This window comes from Chlamydotis macqueenii, chromosome W, assembly GCF_036417535.1.
Source record: "Chlamydotis macqueenii isolate bChlMac1 chromosome W, bChlMac1.mat, whole genome shotgun sequence".
NCBI classification, from domain to species: domain Eukaryota; kingdom Metazoa; phylum Chordata; class Aves; order Otidiformes; family Otididae; genus Chlamydotis; species Chlamydotis macqueenii.
Window position 1 is genome coordinate 14003728 of NC_141592.1, and position 25308 is coordinate 14029035.

General features: G+C 47.6%; 1 protein-coding gene across 2 annotated transcripts in view; it reads left to right on the forward strand.

Annotated features, from left to right (window-relative positions):
- The window catches only part of LOC147596582 (CBP80/20-dependent translation initiation factor-like), a 125757-nt gene that overhangs the window by 32378 nt on the left and 68071 nt on the right, over positions 1–25308 (forward strand). The window lies entirely within an intron of this gene.

Genomic DNA, 25308 nt, shown 5'->3' on the forward strand with positions numbered 1-25308 from the left:
TGGACATCATCTACCTGGACTTGTGCAAGGCATTTGACACTGTCCCGCACGACATCCTTCTCTCTAAACTAGAGAGACATGGGTTTGATGGACGGACCACTCGGTGGATAAGGAGTTGGCTGGATGGCCGCACTCAGAGAGTGGTGGTCAACGGCTCAATGTCCATGTGGAGACCGGTCACGAGTGGCGTCCCTCAGGGGTCCGTGTTGGGCCCGGCCCTGTTCAACATCTTTGTCGGCGACATGGACAGTGGGATAGAGTGCACCCTCAGCAAGTTTGCCGATGACACCAAGCTGTGTGGTGCCGTCGACACGCTGGAAGGGAGGGATGCCATCCAGAGGGACCTTGACAGGCTGGAGAGGTGGGCCCGTGCCAACCTCATGAAGTTCAACCAGGCCAAGTGCAAGGTCCTGCACCTGGGTCATGGTAATCCCAGGCACAAATACAGGCTGGGCGGAGAATGGATTGAGAGCAGCCCTGAGGAGAGGGACTTGGGAGTGCTGGTGGACAAGAAGCTCAACATGAGCCGGCAATGCGCCCTTGGGGCCCAGAAGGCCAACTGCATCCTGGGCTGCATCAAGAGGAGTGTGGCCAGCAGGTTGAGGGAGGTGATTCTGCCCCTCTACTCTGCCCTGGTGAGACCCCACCTGGAGTACTGTGTCCAGTTCTGGAGCCCCCAGCACAAGAAGGACATGGACCAGTTGGAGAAGGTCCAGAGGAGGGCCACGAAGATGATCAGAGGGCTGGAGCACCTCTCCTATGAGGACAGGCTGAGAGAGTTGGGGCTGTTCAGCCTGGAGAAGAGGAGGCTCCGGGGAGACCTGATAGCGGTCTTCCAGTACCTCAAGGGGGCCTACAAGAAAGATGGGGAAAGGCTGTTCAGTAGGGCCTGTTGCGATAGGACAAGGAGTAATGGTTTTAAAATAGAGGGAGGTAGATTTAGATTAGATATAAGGAAGAAATTTTTTACATTGAGGGTGGTGGAACACTGGCCCAGGTTGCCCAGAGAGGTGGTGGAAGCCCCATCCCTGGAAGCGTTCAAGGCCAGGTTGGATGAGGCTCTGAGCAACAAGATCTAGTGGGGGATGTCCCTGCTCCTCACAGGCAGGTTGGACTAGATGACCTTTGAAGGTCCCTTCCAACTCTAACCATTCTATGATTCTATGATTCTGTGAATGACAGGATGAGGCCCTTAGTTAAAAAGTCCCATTGAATAGGTCAATTTGTCAGCATCATATAGTTTTCCAGTTTCCAGATCCCTAGTCCTCAAAGGAGCTGCTTATCCTGGGCTGGGCAAGTTTCTGAAGATACTCAGTGTGCTTTTGCTGAAGTCTCCTCTTTGTCTGCAGAGGGAAGGATGGAGACATCTCATGTGCTGTGGCAGTGTTACCCTTTTCCATGCTGAGCAAAGAGCTCGCTAGGCTTCTTGCTCATGCATCATGTGAGGAAAAGCCTTGCTCATCCTGCAAACCATGTGATGATCTGCCTTACTATTTCTTTTGGGTGAGCTAGCTGGCACTAAATACGCGAACCAGTGGAAAGAGTGGAGAAGTGTTGCTGACTTTGGCAGGGAGGAACGCTGCCTGCAGTTGCTTTCTGCTCAGTCTCTTCCATGCTTGGTATGTCTGGACTTTAGGTCACAGGGAGAAAACATCAGAGTCAGCTGATACAGACCCCAGTACTTCTGCAAAATAGCATTATTTTCCCTGGGGAATAATTGGAAATGAGGAATCGAACTGTCTTTGGTGCAAGGAGCTGACTTTCTTCTCTAGAGTTTAACTTCTTTTCTAATCAACAGCTATTAAATAAGCCAGATCCTCCTGGTCTGGTTGTCTTCTCCTCCTACTGTAACACCAGCTTGAGTCCATTGACTTCAGTGAATTAATTCCAATATGTACCTTAATATCTAGTTTAATTATTAGCATGGCACCTCTAAGCTGGAAGACCTAGTGGAATGCTGGATCTGGTGTTTTGTTTGTGCCTTTGGGCAGACTCGTGCAATGCTGTGTTATTTTGGAGATGCGCTTACCTAGGCATGTACAGTCATATATGGCTGTGGGAACTAGGAGCCGGGTGGTTCTGGGTGAGGATTTATCTTGTTTGGTGTTGACAAGTGAAATACTTGCAGACAGCTGGTTTAATCCTGACATATCATTGTTAATTGGATTTGAATGCGATCGTGCAACGCTGACAATGATTTTACTGGTCTTGTTTTAAATGGCTCTATGCATAGAGGCATAAGGGAAAATATTTGTGTGAGCCTATGGAAGAAAAATCTTTCACCTTCTGTGGGGCTTTCCTACACTGCAGTTTGTGTCATATCCTGAAGAAGAGGCTTTTCAGATTGGAGATGCATAAACTCTTGTTCTGTCTGTGTTTAAGAGCTCATGGGTTGCTTACAGCAGCCGTGCATGGATGGAGAGGCCAGTCTGAGCATCCTCCAGTGCGTCTGGGCCAGTCTGAGCATCTTCCAGCACGACTGGGCTGGTCCAGGCATCCTCCAGCATGGCTCAGGTGCAAATGTTTTCCTGCTGAATGTGCTTCAGCAGCTATAGCAGATTAAGAGCACCAAGTTGGAGAGAGGTATTAAGTCTTACTTGCAGGCTGCTTTGGAACTTTGGGTTCCTTTGATGGCAAGATATGATGGACATAGGATATGAATCTAGAAGTAATTTCCAGTATACATCTCTACAGAGAGACACAGCGATCCCCCCAATGGGTTAAGCAGAATATTCTGGGTATCTAGACGTTAATATATATACTTGAGTTTTGCTGCTGGAATCTATCAATAGTATTTTAACAAGATATTGCAAGGAAAACCTATGATTATTTGGCAATTAAAACGTGAAAAAATAAACAAAAAACAAAACAACCTCCCCCAAAACCCTCTTTCTTCATAACTGTCTGAGGGAAAAATGCTTGTCACCAGCCTTTTGTTTTGAAATTGGAGAATATGTGCATCCCACTCCTTGGAGATGCTCTCGGCTGGCTCCCCGGAATGGCACACTCTGCCATCTCGTGGACACGCACAGGCAGGCAAATCCGGCTCCATTTCAACGCTGTGCACAATTTCTTCATGACAACTGGTATTTTGAAGCTTCCTCCTGCCCCATCTTTTCAAAGCTCATCTGGGGTGCTTGTTTTTACTGGTAAATGGGCTTTGTTTTGAAAGCTTCATGGCTAGGAGCTCATGAGGTCATTGCTTTGGCTCAGCTTGTGAGCCGTAACCTCTTTATCTCTCCTTACTCATAGGAGTCTAGTCGGATTTGGGCACAAATTCACCTAAGTGCTGCCAAAAAGTGACTTGGGAAGAAAATAATCTTTTGAAGATAAGTATTCCCCATTCATAAGATTTGCTTTTTATTGCACACCAGGGAGGATCGGTTGTCTGCTACGTTAGAGAGGCGCAGCTCAGATGCAGAGCCAGTCTTGATCATCCTCTCTGTTTTCACCTCAGCTGGTTTGTTGGAGGAGGCCATGTAACCATCTTGATGTCTTGAAGATGTCATGGGGAAGGCTGAGTCAGTGCATTTTGCTTTTGCTCCCTTTGGCAAACGCTTGGAAAGGCTTTCAGGCTTGGATATGTTGCAGCCAAATGCCCTGGTCCTAGATAGGATCTTCAGACTGCAAGCCCTTGGAAAACTCTATACTTACCAGAGAAAACAACCCAAAGGGTCATGTCCTCCAAGATGCCCTCCATCCTCCCTGTGAAGCTCACAAAGGGTGCAGGAGGCTGTGTGTCACAGGAACTTGCTGTGAATGGCAATAGACACAAGCAGAGAGTTTTGGGACATGTCCCGGGTGGTTTCTGGACTGGCATCTTGTAGTCGTTGGCTTTCAGGTTGCTGGACTCATGCCTCCAGGCTGGGCTGGGCCTGCCCTCCTCCAAATGGTGCATTTTAGGAGGTAGAAATTATGTGGCGCTTTTGAAAGGAGTACTGGGCTTTACTGGTGCTACGAGATAAACTTGGAAGACAGCATTGATATCATTTGGTTTGGCATCTTAATTGCCTTGCAGCTCATCTCTTTCTGTTTCCTTACTGATTTTTGACCCTTTTTGTCATGTGCTTGAAGTTACAATAAGCTACTTGTTTCTCTTCTGGCTACGGTTGTCATCCAGCTTCCTTGTTGGATGAGAAACAAGGGAGCAGCTCCTTAGGAGAAAGGCAGACTCCTTAAGTTGTTCATGTTCCTCTTACCACTGTTGTATTTATGACTTTATCCAAACAGGCTTAGAAGCGCCAGAACTCCTGACTGTGCTGGGATCCCACTTGAATTTAGGCACCTAACAGACATCCTTGCCCAGGGATCTCCTTGGGACCCCTGCTCATTGACAAGTATTTTCAAGTCAGATCTTAAAAGTCAGTGCAGAGATTGTGTGAGTAAAGGTGAGACCTGTGCGTAGGCTGGTCACTTGGGGTTCTTGCCGTAGGAGAGGCATCGACACGTTAGGGCATGATTTGTTGCATCTCAGTGTAGAGCTCTAGAGAAGGATGGATGATTCCCATCTGAGAATACCCATGTCCTTTCCCTGTTGGCTCTGCAAGGAGCCCAGAGGGACCAGCTCACATGTGGACTTGTTCAGACATGGTAGGTGCCTAAAGAGAGACAAAGCCAACCCAGGTGTCCAGGGGGAGAAAAGTGAATCATGGGCAAGCATTCCCTCTGCTGTCACTCTCCATGCGAGGGGAGGAGGTCAGTGTCCAGCACTTGTTCCTGGACCCTACAGATGGCTGACCCTTCCAGGGTGGTGGTGGCAGGGGGACAGGTCTCTTTGGACAGCTCTTTGGTGGGGTGGTGTTATTTACTGTCATCATACAGAGTCCTCATCCTCTCCACGTCCCCTCTTGCCTGCTTTCTGCACTACAAGGTTGGACAGTTCTCGTTTTAGCCAGCTCATTAGCCAGCCCAGATCCCTCCTTTTTCAGAGCCTTGGCCACAGCAACATGGCCCTGTCTCAGCAGACTTTTCTGCACTGGTGGAGCTGGGATGGGCTCATGTCTGTGTCTAGCATCCTCTCCCACCGGGAGGGAGCAACCCAGTCCATGTGATGTGCCCCATGTGCTGTACGTCCCTCGTGTCACTCGCCAGATCTAAGCTTGACGTCCTTTACGTGTCCAGCAAACACTTAAGAACAAGTTGAGGTGGCTCCCTAGCAGCCTCAAATAGGGGGATTTCTTCTCTCCGCCCCTGGATCCTGCTGGACTCTATTCAGAGCGTGTAGGCATGGCATTGCTTTCAGAGAAGGTTTCTAGTCTAACAAGCTGGCTTCCCATATCCTAAGGATCTTTCCAATACTGTAACTGCTAAAACCACTGTGGAAAGTCCCTGTCAGAGAGCCAAGGTTTACTTGAGTATAGGTCACAATGTATTGGGAGTCAAATCTCCACTGCTGAGTAAAAAGCTTTTGTTTTGCCATGACTTCCAGTAAGATACGGTCTTTCTGTGGCCTGTTTTTTGTGGCATTTAACCCAACTGACAATGACCACCTCCTTGGGAGAAGGAGCCATAGTCACCTGTAACCCCTTCAGCATCAGAGTTAAGGCCACCATTGACCAAGGATCATTGCCATCTCCAGAGCACTGGAGAGGAGAGATTTGGACCGAGGCTGGCTTATCTTCCATGCAGATCGTCAGCTCACAGGCTCTTGCAAGGTCTGAGCCTGGGCTCTGGCAGTAGAGCACAGTTACTGTGAGCCCTGAACCAAGTTATAAACCCCACGTTTTTTATCAGATATGCAGAAAACGGGAGATCTTCCAGTGGGTTTTTCAGATTATGATGATCTTCCATATCATATGATAGACTTACTCGCTGCACAAAGGAAACACCAGGGAAATGGCCAAGAGCTTTGACATTTGTTGTAGCAGTACTGTTAGGATTCAGAGCTAGTTTTTGATTGTAACAAATTAGATGGACTCTCTCTTCTCAGGGCTGGTTTTATTTTTCTGACTGTCACCCAGTTCAAGCAGACTTAGTGATGTTGGCCCATAATTCATGGGGGTGTCTTCCCAGCCTGGTGGGCACAGAGATGCCTTTTTTATTGTGGTTCCTGGAGCTGTTACTGGTCAACTGGGCAAAGTTGGGGCTAGGCTGTTGTTTGGAGAATGGTGGACCTGTAACAAGCTTCATCAAGGATGGGAGGCAGTGGGGTGCTCTCGCACCCTGGTTGGGTTGGCTGGATTGAGAGACACAGGTTTGGGGTGTGCAAGGAGGGTCGGTGGAAAGGACGAGGGTGGCTACATTGCAGCCGTGAAGGTTGGCCTGGTGTTTGGTGGTGGAGGGGACAGGACTGGTGGCAGAGGGGAGGCCTGCAGCACTAGAGGGCACTATGTCCTCGCTGCATGGCCCCGAAACACAACTCTGTGGAGAGGAAGCAAGACACTTTTTCCAAAGGCTCTTTCCAAGCAGAAACCTAACCCCACGGTGGCTGTCTCTCATACCCTCCTGCGCCGGATCATGCTACTCTCCATCCTGCTGCGCCCACCTCGGGCTCAGGGTGCACGTCCAGCATAGGTGACCTTGGACTTGCAGAGGGAGAAGGTGTTTCTTTGCACCAGAGGCTGAATTTGGTTAGCATCGTGCATCATTGTGAGCCTCAAAGCACATTGACCTTGACAGGCTGGAGAGGTGGGCCCGTGCAAACCTCATGAAGTTCAACCAGGCCAAGTGCAAGGTCCTGCCCTGGTGAGACCCCACCTGGAGTACTGTGTCCAGTTCTGGAGCCCCCAACACAAGAAGGACATGGACCAGTTGGAGAAGGTCCAGAGGAGGGCCACGAAGATGATAAAAGGGCTGGAGCACCTCTCCTGTGAGGACAGGCTGAGAGAGTTGGGGCTGTTCAGCCTGGAGAAGAGGAGGCTCCGGGGAGACCTGATAGCGGTCTTCCAGTACCTCAAGGGGGCCTACAAGAAAGATGGGGAGAGACTGTTCAGTAGGGCCTGTTGCAATAAGACAAGGAGTAATGGTTTTAAAATAGAGGGGGGTAGATTTAGATTGGAAATTAGGAAAAAATTTTTTACGATGCGAGTTATAGAACACTGGAACAGGTTGCCCAGAAAGGTGGTGGAAGCCCCATCCCTGGAAACGTTCAAGGCCAGGCTGGATGAGGCTCTGAGCAACCTGATCTAGTTGGGGATGTCCCTGCTTCTTGCAGGGGGGTTGGACTAGATGACCTTTGAAGGTCCCTTCCAACCCTAACCATTCTATGATTCTATGATTTGGGTATGGGAACTTTTACTGGGTATAAGTAACAACTCGATAGGCATTTGAGGTTCAAAAATGTCACCACATTGAGCTCTGGCTTAAACCAGAGGACAACACAGGCTTTTCTCAGCCTTATCGTTTACTTCCCTTTCAAAAAGGTTTGCTTTTGTGCAGCTATATAATATCCAAAGCAAGCCTGAAAGATTTTGGTTTTTTTTTTTCCCCAGTCCTTTCTATAGATTGTAACACACATACACCCCAAATCTTGCCAGAATTTTCACTTCTGAATAGTGTTACATCTTTTTCTCCCTTGTTTTCCTAGAGGATTCATTAGAAATCTGAGAGGGCTTTTGCTGCGCTCCCTTGAATTCACTTAATATTTTCCTGAAGCCGGTTGTGGAGTAACAATTAAGTTTAAAAAAGTTATTAAAAGTAGCAGAGAAAAAAAAAATCCATGTTTCTCAAGATCCTGAATAAAAACTCAATGTCTCTTTGGTCAAGCAACTATTTCTGCTGACTTGGCTGTTTCCACATCCTAATCTCCTTCCCTGTTCTCTGTGAAAGACCTGAATTTTTAATAAAATAAAGGGAAGGAAGGAATTTCTCTCTAAAAAAAAGTAGACATACCACAAGACCAGAGAAGAGAGATGTGCATATGTCCCTGTTGATGGAAGGACCTACAGAGCCTAGAAACACATCGTGCTCTAAAAATCCTGCTAATGGGTGATATCCTCATCCCTTGTCTCACAAAATATGAGGTTAATGTTTCCTGTCACATTTAAAAATGTCTTCTTAACCAGAAGATGCTCCCCCCACCCTTTCTGCTGCTTTTCCTCTGATGTTATGGAAATAGTAACCGATACAATAAATGAGACCAGAAGTTCTTAAAATGCAAATTTCCTGCCCAGAGGCAGCAGGTAAGTGAATCCTGTCCAAGTTGGGGAGATGTATATATAGCTATGGGTGTAAATATAGGTATTTAGTGGCAGGATAAGTGTTTTTGCAATCCGAGGTGGTTTGGTCAAAGATTGTCCTTTAAGTGGGAAATTTATTGCTGCACACGACACCTGGATGTCTCTTCCGCAGAGAAAATTGAGACTGTTTATGAAGGGAATTAAATGATGTCCTCGCCTGCGGTAGCAGACCGAGCTCTGTAACCCAGAGGTCCTTTCTAGTCCCACGTTCATATTGTCCCTCATTTTATGATTTAAAAAATACCTTTGGGATTTGTTTGGGTTTTTTGAAGATACTTCATGAGCTTCTCTGCTGGCTCTAAAAATGGCAAACACTCGACTGTATGCATGCTGGCGTGGTTAGTGAAAGAAAGCTCTATGCCATCCCCAAAATGCCTTTGCTGGATGGTGGACTTGAAGGATTTCATTGGGGCTAATAGAAATAGTTAGAGGAACATGGTCTCCATGCTTTCAGCCACATGATGCTGCCCCAATCTCCATGTCTCCTAGGGTTATTCTGCTCTGCTCTTCACCTGCTGGTACCACTGTGGAGAAACTTCTCATTGTTGGCTTGCTTTCTTTTTAATTCTTTTTTTTTTTAAATTCCTGTAATATATGAGCAGAGAAACCAATGGAGAATGATAAAGCTTCATTTCTTCCTGCTTTTGTGACCCGCTTGATTATTTCGTTTCTCATTGTATATTCTTTTGAGGCACCTTGTCAGAACAGAAAGAAAATATGTATGCTTATAGGAGCCATTTGTTTCCCTTTGGCTGGGCAAAAGAAGACCCCTTGACTGGGCAAAATAAGCAGGTATTGCACAAGACAGGGATTGTTTCTGCTTACTGGTCCTGGGGAGGGAGCCGCCAACACTTGCTCCATCACGCGCCTGTGAGCGACATTATTCCTTAAAGCTATTGGGCTGCCTATGCCTTCATTTGGCCATCCTTCCTCTTGGGACTATGAATAAATACATAAAATATGTGTTCCTGAGGTTTGTGTTGCTGAATATTTACTAGATAAGAATAAAGAGGCTTGGGATCAGTAGTTGCATGGACGTGGTTTGAAGCAGCAGCAGGAGAAATTAGACACCCTGTCCTGTTGGTTCATGGTTGCTTTGCAACAATAACCTGGACCAAAGACAGTTTTTGAGATTCAAATGTGAACCAGAAATTTGCATTTTTAAGAATTTAAAAGAAAACAAGAGTCCAGGATGATTTCCGGGTTTCCAGCCTGATGGTACCAGCAGGTGGACCTCCTGGGCATGCTGTGGCACGATGGCAGTGGCCAGTGTCGTAGTTCAGCCCCGATCGGGACCAGACTACGCAGTCTCTCTCTCACTCCCCCCACCCTCCGAGAGAACAGGGAGAGATAATATAAGAAAAACGTCTCGAGGTTTGAGATAAGGACAAGGAGAAATCCTTAAAGTTACCATTATGGGCAAAACAGACTCGACTTGGGGAAAACTATTCATTTATTTCTAAAATTAGCAGGATAATGAGACAGGGAACAAGATAACCTCCCCTCACCCCTCTCTCTTCCCGGGCTTAACATTATCTCTACTACCTCCCCTCCCGAGTGGCACAGGGGGGAAGAGGGAATGGGGGTCGCGGTCAGTTCATCACCCGTTGTTTTACGCCGCTGTGTCATCGTCGGGGGAAGAACTCCTTGCATTCCTCCTCTGCTCCAGCGTGGGGTCCCTCCCACGGGCCACAGTCCTTCGTGAAACTGCTCCGGTGTGGGTCATCTCTTCCACGGGGTGCAGTCCCTCCAGAACGGCTGCCCCAGCGGGGCCTCCACAGGCCACAGCCTCCTTCAGGCCTCCACCTGCTCTGGCGTGGGGTCCTCCACGGGCTGCAGGTGGATCTCTGCCCCTCCGTGGACCTCCATGGGCTGCAGGGGGACAACCTGCTCCACCATGGTCTTCACCACGAGTTGCAGAGGAATCTTGACCAGGAGCCGCGTTACTCCTCCCCCTCCTACTACTGACCTTGGCGTCTGCAGCCGTTCCTCACAACAGGCTGGCAGACGTCTCCCAGGATCCTTTTTACATCTCATTCACATCTCATCTCCTCTCCACTTCTTGCAGCCAGGCCGGGCCGAGTTGGGCCCAGTCTGCTGCCCGGCAGGAGGCCAGAGGGTGAGGCCTGCAAGGCCCATGAGGCTCGCGCCTCCCCCTCTCTGCCCCCCGCTCAGCTGCTTCACATCTTCTCCTCCTCTTTTTCCTGTTTTCCCCTACTTAAATATGTTATCGCAGAGGCGTTATCATGAGACATTCTGCTACCAATTGGCTCGGCCTTGGCCAGCAGCAGGTCCACCCTAGGCCCGGCCGAGTCCACTGAACAAAGGGGAGCGACTTCTAGCAGTTTCCTACAGAAGCTACCACCTTAGGCCCCCCCTCACTAACAAAACCAGAACAGCCAGTCAACTCCAGCTGTTGGGCCCATGTTCAATGAAAACTTGATTTTCAAAAAGCAAAGAGCTAGGGTGGGCTTTTTTGAAGCTTTCTTCTCGTTTGAGTTCTTCCTGTCCATGCTGCTGGGTCTATAGAGCTTGTTCAGTGCAGACAATGCTGGGACACGTTGAGGATGGAAGAGCTTCAGGGTTGCCTGTGGTTGTACAACCAACTCAACCTAAAGGCTCTGGAGAACCAAAGAGGACCTAGGAGCTAGGCAGGTGACCATGGATCATCATTGGGCTTGTAGATGCAACTAGTGTGTTAAAAAATCACATCCTTGCATGCAAATTTTGATCTGGAAACCCAGTGATGGGTGTTAGTGCCTGGATTTCTGGGACAAAGTTTTCACTAATAAACTTCTGCTTTATTTTGCTTTCGGTGCAAGTCAGCCCTGCGTGCCTTAAGGCGTCGGGAGGTGGTGTGGTCCCCATGCTCACCTGCGGCATCACTGCCTGGTGCTGGCAGCGTCCCGGCAAAACAGATCACCACCCCAATGAGAAGAAAGCCAAGGAGTCAAGCTGATACTAAAATGGTATTTCAACCAGAAAGAGCAAAAGGGGTAAAAAAATACCCCCACCATTAGTGTGTGAGCGGCCACCTTGTCGTGCAATCACAATATCGTTTTTCTATTTTATTTTTTTTTATGATTGGCTTAACAATTAAAAAGCTACACTGCGCTTTGGTTTTTCCAGTCTACTGCATTGTGTGACCCCGGTGACTCCAAGTTAAGCCTCATTATATAATGGTGGGGAGTTTTTTTTAAAAATCTCCATTTAATCCTTTCAGAGCAGCATTTGCTGGTTTTGTTTTCTTTCATATCATTGTCTCGCTTCCCCCCCGCCTACCCCTTCCCTGACGGGTGCACACTGGAGGCGTCAGTCTGGGAGCAGGGTCCTTTCTTCCTTTCATGGTTTTTTATTTTCAAATCTGCGGAGAAAGAAAAAAAAGGGTTTATTTTCATTTACTTGGGTTACAGCGCCTTTCCCCACCATCAGAGGGAAGGACTACGTGATGTACAGCAGGTATTTTGTGAATGGAGCACAACCCTGTGACTCCCCATCGCTTGACCGAAGCGGGAGGCAGGGGAAGGAGAGAAACACAGAAAAAAAAAATAAAAACCACCACCCAGTGACTCCATCTGACTCGTTTTGGCTGGAAAACTTCTTCAGCACCGTGGTTCTTAAGCCAGGAGGAAGCTTTCTTCTGGCCCAAGAACAATAAAGGGGTCAGAAGCCTGATCCTCCCTCCTACACCCTCTTCCTTCCATTGTGAGGGGTCTGTGCAAATATCCCAGGCTGCTTCTTCTGGGGACTGAGGGACCTGAGCCGCATATGTGACATTAAAGAAAGATTCTGCGAACTCAGTAATCCTGAGCTGCGAAGGAAAAAAAATTAAAGAAAAAACAAAATGAAGTCTCTGTAGTGCTCCATTTCTGGTGTAGTGTTGCGCTTGGAGAAGGTACCAATGGGTGTTTCTCATGGTGGGGGGGAAATCTGTCCCCTTACCGTGCATAGGTGCTCCTCCACGATGCCATGGCAGTGTCTTCCCCAGTGTCTGCTCTGTTGGGTGAAATCCCCACAGAGGGTAGGTGAGCCCTCATGTCTTGCTGGCCCTTGAACTCCTCCATTTCTCTGATTGTCCAAGATGGGGGATTTCTGATACTCTTGTAGTGCACGTGCAAAACCTGTGTGCTAGTGGTGTATGGTCTCCAGCAAGGATGGGGTTGAAGGAGGCACGACTGCTTGCCATGTTGTGCTTGCTTCAGGGATTGACCAATTTTTGGCAGCGCCCAGGTTTTCAAGCTGGTACCTTTCCTGATGTGTCTGCTGCTCCTCGGACATGTATCACAGACCAGCAATCCTTGGAGTAAAAGATCTTGGGAGAAGTTCTGTGGGGCCTGACCTACAGTGGTTTGCCCACTGGTCCTGTCCATCGTCAAGGCAGCCTGCATCTCTCTTTTGGGGGAGGTGGTACACGGATCAGAGGCCTGCTGTGGTTTCTGTGATACTTCTTGTGTATCCAGAGCAGTCACAAAACTTGCAGACCACGCTGGGTTCTGCCACCATGAATGGTGATACTTTTTCCAGGTGTCAACTAGCTAGCCATGGCATTTTGTATCTGCCAGGCTAGATACCACCTACCTTCCCAAAGGAGAAGGTGGGACCTGTGGCCTTCTATGAAAAAGTAAGTTCAATTCAGTAAGCTATATCGTGCACTGAAGACCTGATTCATTTGCCGGAGGGAGAGTGCATGATGCTCATCAAATTGTAGGAATCCACCTCTTTTTTTTCCTTTTTTTTTAACACAATGACCAGCTAATAACATGTGTGACCTCCTCTCGTTGTGTTCCAGTTTGTTGGACCTTGGCACCAAGCGGTCACATGAATCATGATGGTGATTTTGCCATAAGGCAGTTCCTGTTGTTATTATCTCCTTGCTGTGTTGATAACGCTTTGATGACAATGGTCAGGATTTCCTCGCACTACAGAGTTTTCCTGAAGATCAGCTCTGTGAGCAGTGGATAAAATAGTCGTTATGAGATTGCCCTTGGCTTCTGAGAGCTGGGTGGCCAACTTCAAACGTATATGTGACCTGACATGATCCGAAGAGCATGGCGGTGACTCCTCTTTCTCTTCGTCCATTTTGTCAGCGTAGGTGAGTGGGAGCTCCTCTTCTTCTGCAAATGCTCCAAGGGCTGAAGCAAGACCAGATCTGGCTATGGAAAACTATTAGAGACCAGAACCCTGGCAAGGGAGATGGAGAGAAGAGTCCCATGTCTTGCCTGAAATCCCAAGGGCGTGGTGGCCAGGGAGAAATTCAGGGTCTCGTGCCCACCCCTCTTGCAGTGCCACAGTGTTGACACTGCACACACTACAAGGGTCCTTTAGTTGAAAGGAAAACTATTTTTAGTTCCATTTATAAATGCTTAGGCAAACATATTTGTTATTTAAACTATTTTTTTTTTTTTACAAATGCCCTTGTTTGAAGGTAAAAGCAAGCAAGCTATGAGTTCTTCTTTCAGCCTTGGTATTCTACTGCTTTTCTCCTGGTACTGGAGGAGCTTTCTGATCTCTGCATAGCTACGCAGGTAATAAATGATAATTACATGGGCTGTGTTGACCTTGGTGGAGGGCAGGTGAAGTGTGACAGACTTCCAAGATACAGTTCCTTTGTTGCTCTTCATCTTCTAGAAGAGGAAGTAGTGCCCGGCTGCCTATGGCCAGTGAGGCCACGAAAATATATCACAAGTAGCTCCAAAAGTTGCAATTGTACATGAGGCTGGGAACCTGCTGTTGTTAGAGGTGGAGTTCCTTCACTACTTGACCATCCTGCCGTTCCTGTCTGAACTCGAAGTAGATCGCCTCGTTTGGCTTCGTACTTGCCACGTCTTTTCATGGTGCAATTTGCGTACAAGACATGACTTGAATTTATTCTGCCAGTCCTCAGCTTCTGAGAGTCGTTGGTTCGGGAAGGGCAAGGCTGCTGTGCAGCAGCTGATGGTCCTGCTGTTCTTCTGGAAGGTCTAAGGTAGCTTTCCTGACATGAGGTTGGATCAAAAGAGAAGGTGTTTTGGCAGCACAGAAGTCCTTCTGTATGTGCTGCAGTGAAAATTACTGATCTAGTGCTCACCTAGAGTGGTTTGCAGTTTGGATGGAGTAATCCAGACATCTTTTACAGGTGCTTTTCAAAGGTGCTTGGTTATTTAGTGCCATTGCTACGCATAGCACAGGCAAATCAGGTGCACATGCCCTGATGGGAAGGAATGACTGTTCAGGAGCAAATGATAATGCAGCAGAGGATGGTTAGAAGTGAGTTAGATGGGGACAGGTAAGGGATGGAAGTGGGACTCGGTGACATTCCCTAAGTACACTGTCAAATCTGGGCAAGTTGCTGCTCCTTCATGCGAACAACCCTGTTTCTGGAGAAATCGACAGCAAATCATAGAATCATAGAATGGTTAGGGTCAGAAGGGACCTTTAAAGGTCATCTAGTCCAACCTGCCTGTGAGGAGCAGGGACATCCCCCACTAGATCTTGTTGCTCAGAGCCTCATCCAACCTGGCCTTGAATGTTGCCAGGGATGGGGCTTCCACCACCTCTCTGGGCAACCTGTGCCAGTGTTCTACAACCCTAAGTGTAAAAAATTTTTTCCTAATATCTAATCTAAATCTACCTCCCTCTATTTTGAAACCATTACCCCTTGTCCTGTCACAACAGGCCCTACTAAACAGCCTTTCCCCATCTTTCTTGTAGGCCCCCTTGAGGTACTGGAAGACCGCTATCAGGTCTCCCCGGAGCCTCCTCTTCTCCAGGCTGAACAGCCCCAACTCTCTCAGCCTGTCCTCATAGGAGAGGTGCTCCAGCCCTCTTATCATCTTCGTGGCCCTCCTCTGGACCCTCTCCAACTGGTCCATGTCCTTGTGTTGGGGGCTCCAGAACTGGACACAGTATTCCAGGTGGGGTCTCACATGAGTGGAGTAGAGGGGCAGAATCACCTCCCTCGACCTGCTGGCCACACTCCTCTTGATGCAGCCCAGGATGCGGTTGGCCTTCTGGGCCGCAAGGGCGCATTGCCGGCTCATGTTGAGCTTCTCGTCCACCAGCACTCCCAAGTCCTTCTCCTCAGGGCTGCTCTCAATCCATTCTCCACCCAGCCTGTATTTGTGCCTGGGATTGCCATGACCCAGGTGCAGGACCTTGCACTTGGCCTGGTTGAACTTCATGAGGTTGGCACGGGCCCACCTCTCCAGCCTGTCAAGGTCCCTCTGGATGGCATCCCTCCCTTCCAGTGTGTCAACCACACCACACAGCTTGGTGTCATCGGCAAACTTGCTGAGGGTGCACTCTATCCCACTGTCCATGTTGCTGACAAAGATGTTGAACAGGGCCGGGCCCAACACGGACCCCTGAGGAACGCCACTCATGACCGGTCTCCACTTGGACATTGAGCCGTTGACCACCACTCTCTGAGTGCGGCCATCCAGCCAACTCCTTATCCACCGAGTGGTCCATCCATCAAACCCATGTCTCTCCAGTTTAGAGAGAAGGATGTCGTGCGGGACAGTGTCAAAAGCCTTGCACAAGTCCAGGTAGACAATATCCGTTGCTCGTTCCTTGTCCACCGATGCCGTCACCCCATCATAGAAGGCCACCAAGTTGGTCAGGCATGATCTGCCCTTGGTGAAGCCATGTTGGCTGTCACCAACCACCTCCTTGCTCTCCATGTGCCTTAGCATGGTTTCCAGGAGAATCTGCTCCATGACCTTGCCAGGCACAGAGGTGAGGCTGACTGGCCTGTAGTTACCCGGGTCTTCCTTATTCCCCTTTTTAAAAATTGGGGTTATGTTCCCCCTCTTCCAGTCATCGGGGACCTCACCAGACCGCCACGACTTCTCAAATACGATGGACAGTGGCTTGGCAACTTCATCCACCAGTTCCTTCAGGATCCATGGATGCATCTCATCAGGTCCCATGGACTTGTGCACCTTTAGGTTCCTCAGATGATCCCGAACCTGCTCTTCGAGTACAGTGGGCAGTTCTTCATCCTCCCAGTCCCTGCTTGCACCTTCTACAGCTTGGGTGGTGGGACAGGAACTCAACATGAGCAGGCAATGCGCCCTTGCGGCCCAGAAGGCCAACTGCATCCTGGGCTGCATCAAAAGAAGCGTGGCCAGCAGGTCGAGGGAGGTGATTCTCCCCCTCTACTCTGCCCTGGTGAGACCCCACCTGGAGTACTGTGTCCAGTTCTGGAGCCCCCAACACAAGGACATGGGCCAGTTGGAGAAGGTCCAGAGGAGGGCCACGAAGATGATAAGAGGGCTGGAGCACCTCTCTTATGAGGACAGGCTGAGAGAGCTGGGGCTGTTCAGCCTGGAGAAGAGGAGGCTCCGGGGAGACCTGATAGCAGTCTTCCAGTACCTCAAGGGGGCCTACAAGAAAGATGGGGAAAGGCTGTTCAGTAGGGCCTGTTGCGATAGGACGAGGGGTAATGGTTTTAAAATAGAGGGGGGTAGATTTAGATTGGAAATTAGGAAAAAATTTTTTACGATGCGAGTTATAGAACACTGGAACAGGTTGCCCAGAGTGGTGGTGGAGGCCCCATCCCTGGAAACATTCAAGGCCAGGCTGGATGAGGCTCTGAGCAACCTGATCTAGTCAGGGATGTCCCTGCTTCTTGCAGGGGGGTTGGACTAGATGACCTTTGAAGGTCCCTTCCAACTCTAACCATTCTATGATTCTATGATTCTATGAGTCTCTCTGGATTGGGAGCCATGTACAGTAGGAACGGTCATCAGCCTCATCTTACATGCACCTCTTCTCACTGGTTAGGATAATTTCCCCCATGGAAACCGTCAAGAATTTCTGTTATTTCCTTTCCTGAGGCTTTGTTTGGGTGGGGATTTCTGGAAGATATTTCACAGGCAGGTATAATTAAAGACAGACATACTTTGCCTGGAGGCTAGACAAGGTTTTTTAAAGCCAAGCCTTTAGCGTAGTGGCAAAACAGAAACCGTTTGTTGCCTGGTCCAATGGAAGGGAAAGGGGGGAGCTAATCAGCTGGGAATCATCCCAGTTAAATGCTGCACACTGGGGTTAAGGCCCTTATCCAGCAAATCCTTGAAATATGTGCTTAATTTTAAATCCCCCTGACTTCAGTCTGTTTACTCTTGTGCTTAACTTTAAGCATGTGCCTAAGTGCTTAACTGGCTGAGAGCCAAGGCAAACAGTAGACTTAGGAACAGATTCACATAAAGTAAGTGCTTTACTGGACTTAAGTCCTGTGGGACAGTGGATGCAATAGCAGGTCTGGGATGATGGAAGGGGACGATGCTGCAAACCTATAGCATATCCCAGCTCCCTTAGGTTATTTGGTGTTGAGTACCACGGACCTGGGGCTGTGCTCACCTTAGAGGGAGCATCCTAACAGTGTAGTCTCTAGACAGGTACCTTAATTTCAGCGTCTGTATTTCGCTGTTCTGAAGGCATCAGCCTCACAGGTAACCTTGTGTATATCACAAACAGAGTCTTGGAAATAAATATTTTTTTTTCCTCTTAATTGAGAGAGAGGAACATTTTAGTGGAGGAAAATAGCCTTGATTTATCATCATCAGAGGAAGGAGAGCACATTATATGACCCGACTAATAAATCTCCATAGGAATTTGTGTGGCTGCATTAACACTTACAACAAAAAGGATTCCTGTATTAGCACAAGCTTTTATAATGGCTTTATCTTCATCTTTCCTATTCCAAGCTAATTTCTAAAAGCCTTCTTTTAATCTCCCTTTTACTTGTCCAGCCTGGACTTCTTAGAATGGCAAAGGTTTTTTTTTTTATTTTTAATCTGTGAATGACAGCACTCAAAGCTAATAACTGTAGGCGTGGCATACATGAAAATGAAAGCCACCATCAGAACACAAGATCTGTATTTTTTCAAAAACACAACCACAAGGGGTTAAGGGAAATCTGCAGCTGGAACAAATACAGCACTCCTCTAACTTCCTTAATAACTCTGCTGGGGGAGCAGGCAGTTGCCAGACAAAGGAAGTGTGGTTAGCCATCAAGTCTTTGAATGCAGCTCCGTTTCCCCCTCAACCCATGGAATTTATATTAACCTCCAGCTTTTCTTAGCTGGTGGGAATTTATTTTTTTTTTGCACAAGGAAGAGCCTTGCTTTTGTTGCTTTGGTTTGTTGGATGAGCAGAAGAGATGGTTCTGCTGCTTGCGTGGCATTCTTGCTGGCAAAAGGCCATGGATGTTAAATGAATGATTTTTGATGTTGATAAGGGGAGAAAGGCTGAGGCTGCCAAGCACAGAGACACAGGCGTCTGATGACTTGAGTTCAGGAAGGGCAAGCTTGAGCCATCCCGGCTCTCCGAGTTGTCTCTGCTCCCAGCAGAGAGGCAGGCAAGAGGAAGGACCTCATGTGCCTTTAGCGTCTTGTACACAAGTGTAACTTTATACAGTGGGCAAAGAGCAATAAGCCAGTGAGGATGTCTAAAACCACTTTTGGTAAGGTAGTTGGCTACCTAATTTAAGCTATAGGTAGACTCATAGGAGAGCTACCCAGGTGAGCAAGGAGTGGAGCGTAGGAGATCTTGTTTTGCATCCCAGGGCTGCTGTAGGGTCCTTGCGGGACTTCAGAACCACTGTGAAGGCGTAACCGTTAGCATCTGTAGGATGCTTATGGCTGCAGTGCTGATGGTGGCAGGCAAGGGTGCTGGACGTAGAAAGGAGCCAGCTGAATGGACCTGGAGGATGTGCTGGTTACCAAAATTCCTGTTTGTTTTTGGTAGTGAGCAGTTTGACGGCCACTTCCAAGTTGCTCGTAATGTAGTGCATCTGTGGGTTTCCCGTTGTGACCCTTTCTGCTCGTTGGTCATACCACTCTCGGTGACCACTATCTCAGACTCTTCCCAGCTTCTGGAGCTGAGCCCATCACACGAGCACAATCCTGCCAGCAAGAAGGGCACTAAGGAAAGGAGAAAGGAGCTTAAAAAGCCCTAGCGAGGAGGGGCAACATGGCCAGTAAACAAGATCTTTGGTGCTGGTCACTTGGCACATGAAAATATCCAGGAGTCAGGTTGGTTTGTTGAGTTCTGTTGCTGGTTCTTCTTTGTCCCTGCTTGGTTCTGATGGAACACCTGAAGGTGTGTCCTCTTGGCCAACGTGAAGTGAATTGAAGGGGCTTCACCCAGCTCCTGGCAGTCATCACAAAGGCAGCCGTAACTCATGCTTTCACCAGTGGGAAAGCTGATCTTTGAATGATGCCTGTGTCTTTGGAGTTGTCGTGGTTGAGGTTCAGCCTTTGCAAGACACGGGAAAGCAGATATGGCTGTCTTGCTACCTGTCCTGTAGCAACTTTGGATAAAAAATAGTTTTTTAGGATATTTTTTTTTGGTGGAAATGCCAGATCTGTTTCCAAATGTCATATTTAGAGATTACTGTAAAGCAACTACAAACATGCTTTTCTTACTCGTCCTCGTTTTACTGTTCAAAGTAGTCCATGGCTCCCAGAGGTCTGCAAAGCACCAGTGAAAAACCACCAACGTAATTAATATATGATGTGATTTGATTGATACTCTGTGGCAAGTGCATAATGTTTTCTGTGCTTATCCCTGCATTAAAACCCATTGCAACAGGAGGAATCTTAGTGCTCAATGCATAAAAGGAAAATCCTGGGAGGGAGCAGATGGACAATCAAGAAGCAGTTTCTTCCACCCAGGTACCAACTGCCAGTAACCTGGCAAGAAGAAAGTCAAGCCGTTGTGTTGCACAGCCCACACTCCTGAAAAGGAATGAGAATTTTCATGAGGCTTTTATAGGATTAAATTGATGTTTGCACATTAGGGTATTTTCTGAGCTGGGATGCCTGCAACATGGCATCCTCATTTGCTCTCTTTGGGCTGGGCTAGACTAAGCATGTGGAGGCAGAGAGTGCAGCACAGCTGTTTGATATTGACGAATTTGGGCTATGTCCTTGAACACCACTTGCTCAATAACAAAACCCAGCAACTAGAACAAGATAAGGAGATACCAAAGGCAAAAATAGTAAAGACAACCAAAAAACTATTACCAATCCAAATGGAGCATAAGGTGCGTGAACGGTATATGGCTACCAATCAAATTAGATGATTAAGTGCGTGCACTTCGCGTGTAACTGAGATAGACTATAAAAGACTAATGCTGACTAACAATAAGGGTCTCTGGAACACCATCCACGGAGTCCGTGATTTATTGCCACATAAGCAGAGACTTCAGAAAGGAGAAAAACTATTCCTTTGTGGTATAGTCCCAGGGAAAATGTGTTGGCTGTGTCTTCAGCCAATTGCAAATAGAAATATTTGTTGTGTGAAAATGTTTCTAGTACAATACAAAGACCTTGGGGAAGGAAAGGACAGTGATATTCTGCACAGCTTGCTTCAGTCATAAAGGTCTACAAGAAGGGTCCAGTGGTGGACCAAGAGAGGCTGCCACCACGACTCCATTGAAGTTGATGGCAAAATTCCCTTTGTCTTTGGTTCTCCTAGCGCCTCTGGATTTACCCACGTTGAAAGAAAAAAGAAGACACTCCTTATTAGTAAGGTTATGAAGTTATCACTCTGCAAATAAGGGGGTTCATCGCTGTTGGACTGTGCCAACTCCGGGAGTTTGCTGGAGCTCTTATGGGCTGAAACTCCAGTCCACCCAAGAGGAGAAGATTTGTGGGGGCTTAGTTCTGGGGGACTGCACAAATGCACATGAAAAACATGCAATCTTCTACTAATCATAAGGGTGAAATGAAAATACACATGGATATAGCCCTTAATTTGTGCTGAGAGTGATGTTTAGGTTCAAAGTGAGCACACCCAGCCAGAGGAGGCTGTACTGACGCTGGGGGTTGCACAAAGGTTCAACAGACCCTCCAGCTTAGAGGGTGACCTGGGCTCTGGTCCCAAACTCTCTGATCTCCTATGGGGTCTGTTTATAGGTCACCTTAAAAATTAATCAGGGAGGTCCCTATTCTGCCTCCAAGTCGCTTCCTCGCAACACTGTCCACCACAATGGCACGATGGGGAGATGTTGAAGGTGGACGGTGCATGAAGGGTCTTCCTGCTATCTCACCTGCCTGCTTCATCTCAGCTGGAGAGACATGGTCAGACAGCACATCGAGGTTCACAACTAGGGAGTGGTAGGCTTTGAAGGTAACAAGAGACGGGGGAAAAACAGACTGGGAAATGTGAAAAATATAGAGGAAAACTATACTTTAAAGAAATGCAGAGTCTCAGAGGGACTGAAATAACTCGAGTTACAAATTATTCCCATAGCTACCTCATAACACTCTTAAGTCCCAGCTAAAGCAATTCCTCCCTCACCCCCAAACTAGCACAAGCCAAGCAAAATGTAGGAAAAGCTTTTCAGAGCAGCAAGTGCAGCCCTTTCTCAGGATGAGCTTGGGCTACCTGGACAGACCGCAAACTAAATACCAGGTGGTCGCAAGTGATGTGGGCAGTATCTATTCCCACTATTAGCTGAAAAAGGCTCCCTTTTCCAGGGGAAAGCAAACTCAGGTCACCAATGCTATTTATTTAATTTATTCTTTAAATATTCTACATTTAAGAACTCCAAGCAATGGTGTGGTTATATCTATATTTACTGGGTAAATGTATTCATTTATGGATGAGACACTTTACTGCTGACAGTAAGGTTTGCTTTTAAGCCTGCCCAGGGTAGAGGAAATACATACAAATAAACAATAAACCTAAATAACACTAAAATAACATCAGTTAAAACAATTAGAGTTACTTCCACTCACACAGTATTGTTCCCATTTTGCTATAACATGGGAAAAAAATCCATTTCCTAAGTCAGCTTGTAACTGATTTTGGTTTTGTGGATTCTTGCAACAAAAAGGGATTTCTTTTTTCTGTTATTTTTACTCTTCCTATGGCATCATGTGTCCGTGTCAGTGTGTCTGGAGCGTCCTGTTTCAATGCAACAGTGAGGGGAGCCCAGAGCAGCATTTCCAGCTTGTCTTCATCTTGGTGGCTTAGCCAGGGCACGGTGGCACTAGTTGGGTTTTTCTTCCTGCCCAGCATGGTTGTACTAATGTGCACATATGTGTTTGCAGAGGCCATTCCTCCTAGAGACTTTGTCCTGGATTTTAAAGTTTTATTATCTCTGAATTATGTATAATTCAGGAGCTATGAGGCTGAGAGTTAAAAATAGATCCTGGAAAACTCAGTAATCAGCAGAAGGTATTGAGGAAGGTTCAGGTTCACTTGGGATGCTTTGTCTAATTATTCTAATGCTTTAATTGTATTTGCATCCTTCACCCCGCACAGGGAGTTTCACGCTGGGTTGTTCTGCCATTCTGCGTGTCTTTTGTTTCATCCCAGAGCTGGCTGCAGAGGGATGAGGTGGAACAGCTTAGCTGCCACCAAGTATTTAATGCCATTTTAAATGCTGTCTTCCCTCTAGCTGGGTGTCTGTTGTCTGCCAGGAGACGATAGCAAACGCCAAGGAAAGATGGTGGGAGGATGAGGGTCTAAATGATACTTCTTTGAGTCTGGGACTGCATGTGTAGAGGCTGTAATTCATTAAAATGCCCACCATTTCATGAGAGGGGACGTATAAACCAGCATTAATGCTCAGCAAGTGGAAGTCCAGGAGGTTTGGGGCAATGTGGGAGGGCGGAGCCCTATAAGGAATAGCACCAGTGTTTTTAATGATAACTAAAGAGTGATGTTTAGCTGTGACAGTCATCCCCATCACAGCCATCGCTCCTCTGTGCTCCCACCCTTTTTTGGGGAAAAGAGTCTTCTCCGAGGTGCTCATCACCAAGGCACTCGTGCTGCAGCTACGTGGTCAGCCTTTGCTGGCAATGTACAATTTATGGTTTGCTTCCCAAAGATGCAGTTAATCAGGAAATCCTCCAAACCAGGACATCTCCCAAGAAACAACTTCCTATACTTCCCATTTGAGACATGTTGTGCCATACCGTGATTTATCAGGCAAGCACATCCTACTGTCAAGGTCCCACGGAGCATCCCTCCTCCACCACGGGGCTTGTCAGATCAGCAGTGGCAAAGCTGGAGGAGTTTTGCTCCTTTTCCAGCTCCTGGGTGCCTGGAAGCTTAAATTATCTTTACTAACCCTATAGTTTAATTTAGCCCTGGCTACAGTGATTGAGATTGAAGAAAGCGTCCTTGGAAGTGGCCGGGACCCATGTGCTGTGTTGTGGGTGAGGAGTGATGGGAAAGCCACAACCGTGAAGTGCTGTAAGGGTTTACCTGCCTTTTATCTTGGGTGAGGAACATGTTGTAAAACTGTTGCACTTTCTATTCCATTGATGTTGAGCACTGATTGATTCATTATACAGAAGCAACTATTATAAGCACCTTCCAGGAAAAATGAGTAGCTTGCAATTTGAAGGAACAGATTTATCACTTACATTTTAACAGAGAGGAAATAATTTCCAGGCAGCTTCCTGACATTGTTTGGTATTCTTCCATGGCTTCCAAAGCAGGTCAAGGCTTTGGTTTGTGCCTCAGCCCTCTCCTTTCAAGAAGTAAAAAATTCCCCTTGTGTAAGAGAGGAGAGTGGGTGGCAGGCCAGCAGCATGGGAGTTCCTGGAAGGGGAAGAGGCAAGGGCAAGTAGCCTCCAAGGAGATGACTCTACTGGAAGTGCCCACAGCACTTATGTGTGTTGATAAATGCTGGCCTTGAGTGGGTAGAGGTGATGGGGATGATGCTGAAAGGGAGGTAGTGGCACCTTTGCCACGTTTTTTGTGTGCAATGGGATGGATGGGATGGTTGTACTGAGCATGGGCACATTCAACCCTGTAGGCATCAGGAGTATGGGACTGGCATAATAAAAGTTAAATATATCTACAGCTCTGAGCTGTCCCGAACTTTCCTGCCACAGATGACCCATCCTATTGGCAGATGAAAGCCTTATCGCAGGGTGTTGCAAGTCGCTGGGTTGATTTCTGCAGATCATTTCTGGAACCACAATATATTTATTTTTTTTTACACTCCCTCCAACCTTGGTATTTCTGTTGTCACCTTTGCTCAGGTAAATGAGGCGTCTCCGGGGCTGCTGTGAACCCAACCCCACCTCTCCCTTCCCACCCCCCTCCAGAAAATAAATCCCACCCTGAACTTTGTGTGCAATAAAACTGAGCGAAACTCCCAGTGCCTGCCACAAACCTAATAACCTGTTTGTTCAGTTCAGGCCTTCTGCAACCATTTGTTTAAGATAAGCAAGGACAGATATGTTTCTTGAGGGCACAAAAGGCTGAGATAAAGCTCATGCGGACTGATCCTGCAATATGGATGGATCATTTCTTTTCCTTCTCTCATCACCCCAGCATTGGTTTTTTCCATCAGTCCAGTTGCTTTTCCCAACCTTTCATTCACTCTCAGGGTTTCAGTGTTGCTGTTTCCCATTCAGGCATCTTCGCCTGCTTGACCATCATGGGCTGGGAGGGTTTCTGCTGCATGGGCAACATCTGAAAAAAAGGCTGAACGAGTGGATATGAGTGAAGACAGTCACTTTGTGGGGCAAAGTTTCACATCTGAAAGTCAGGCTGCATTAACCAGACAGGAAGACCATGGGGATGAAGGAATGAGCCCCAATCTCTCATAACACCTTAGAATTTTACCAGGTCTTTGTGAAACACCCATGAATTTGGCCACCTCAGACAACAGTTGCATTTGAGAAGTGCAGAAGTGGAGGAGAAGGAGGAAGGGTGCAGGTTGGTCCCAAATAAGACCATCCCTTTTATAAGGTGGTTGTTTTCAGATGCCAAAGGAGTCCCTGGGGTTTGCAACAGCAAAAAACCCTACCTCATTTCTGCTTTTCTCCTTGTGATTTGCCATGTGTTTACTATCACTACTAAAAGAGGCAAAGCTGGTGCCTCCCTCCAACTTCTTCAGCTGATGCTGCTGCAGAGGAAGCAAGAGAAAAATGATAGCAAAGCTCCTGCTCGTAGCAGGGTAGCTCTAAAACCAACCATTTCCTTCCTCTGGTCCTGCCCCTCTTCCTTGTGTCCCTCCCAGGACAGTTGCCCGCAGGTTAGTGGGCTGAGATGTGGGGTGGGATGGCTCAGGAGAGGGATGTTGCTGGGGAGGGGTAGGTATCGGTGAGGGGCGAGGCAGAGGCTCTTGAATTGCTGCAGATTGACAACAAGATCTTGAAAGCTTTTTATTTGT